Genomic DNA, 1896 nt, shown 5'->3' with positions numbered 1-1896 from the left:
TAGTTTTACCATCATCAAAATACGAGGACAATTGCATTATTATTAATCTTGTAATAACTTTATCAAACACTTAAATAATATAACAAATAAAATAACATCCATCCTATTATGAAAAATATTACACTTATAATGGATGTCCATAATCTCTCAGAAGTTATTTCCACTGCTTCTCATTACAATGGTTGTAACTCAAACCATCACAACCTTCATGATCATCTTAATGGTTAATGTCACCATTTATGACATTATTTAGTATTCCTCAATATAACTTATAAAATTAACGTACATAAAAATCATGCTATACATAGTTGAATAAACTTTGAAATACTTGAAAGATATTGTCAATTATCTTTGTATTATTGCTTCTTACCCTCTGAATATTATTGTCAACTGCATAATTCTTTTGCACATTTTATTTGTAGTACAAACTGACATACAAGATTTAGTTTACATTGGTGCCATATTGTAAAGGTCCAACCCACTAGTGATATTGTCTGCTCTTGGACTAGGCTCACACGGCATTAAAATGCGTCACTAGTAGGTAAGACCTACTTACTTACATACCCAAAATATATCCTGTGTTTTTCCTATGTGGGACTTCTTGTTTTAAGTTGGGACGTTACATACACCCTGCCTCTATGGACTCAGCGTCCTCGTTGAGGTTTGTCCCATCGTATGGAATTAGCCTAGACTCATCATTGAGGTTTGCCGCGCCTTATCAGAATTTGTATAAGCTCATTCGAACTCTGGCCCACATCGACAAGGCAAACACATGAATGACTGATATCATTCGTAACAGTCCAGTCTGCTAGTAATATTATCCACTATTAGCCTAGGCTCGCACGACTTTAAAACACGTCACTAGTTGGTAAGGACAAATATACCCCCGAACTATCGTAAATGGTATGTAGATACCCTCCGTCATTCATACTTCAGGGACATTGGTGCCCCTGCCGTCCAAAAACTAGAGCATATATGCCATTTACTCTAACGGAAGACTAAGTAGGGACACGTTGCACAATCTTATCTGTCGATTCAATATTTAATAAATGTCGGATCGGTGGATAAGATTGTGACATGTGTATGTCCGTTAGTATAAAGGGTATATTTGCTCTAGATTTTGGACGGTAGGGGCATCAATGTCCCTAAAGTATGACTGAGGGTATCTGCATACCATTACGATAGTATGAGGGTATATATGTCCTTTTTCCCTTTTTTTTTATGAAAGATCTTTATTTTTATTTAGGCTTAGCTTTCAAGTAAATATTCGAATGCTCAAGGGGCTATCAAGACTTCGCAATTACCTTCTACTACAAATCAAAATTTTATATTATTAATCCATTGTATAATGAATGGACTTTGGAGAGCCCGATAGGAAATCGAAATAGTTGTGGAAGGGGTCGGAAGATACTTTATTATAGACGAGGACCTCACGAAAATATCTCAGTGCTCAATCATCCAATCAATTCAAATGAGGGTCAACAAAAAAAGAATTGGACCTATTATTCCTACATGTTCCATTAGTAACATTCCTTTGAGATGTTACTGCAGATTATGCTTGGATTTAATCTTTCCCGATTATAAATCATATAGAAATTTCTTATAAAATGAGCGAATTTATTGGATTTGTTTATTAATAGTCTTTGTTCTTTTTGACTCTTCGCCATTGATTCTACTATTATTAGCGAGGGATCATCATTTTTACACATTAAGAGATCTAAGACATTTTGTTCAATTTAAATTATAAAAGAGCAATAAATTTCATCTTCTCCAAAAGAAAAAAAAAAGAACAAAGAAAAAAAAGAGGGGGACCCTAATAGGAGCCTTTTGTATCTTCACATTGAAAAAAAGGAATTGTTTTTTTCAAAAAATAATAAATGTCACATAAATATGATT

Source organism: Solanum stenotomum, chromosome 1 (assembly GCF_019186545.1).
Source record: "Solanum stenotomum isolate F172 chromosome 1, ASM1918654v1, whole genome shotgun sequence".
Classification (NCBI taxonomy): domain Eukaryota; kingdom Viridiplantae; phylum Streptophyta; class Magnoliopsida; order Solanales; family Solanaceae; genus Solanum; species Solanum stenotomum.
This window is presented reverse-complemented; position numbering follows the sequence as displayed.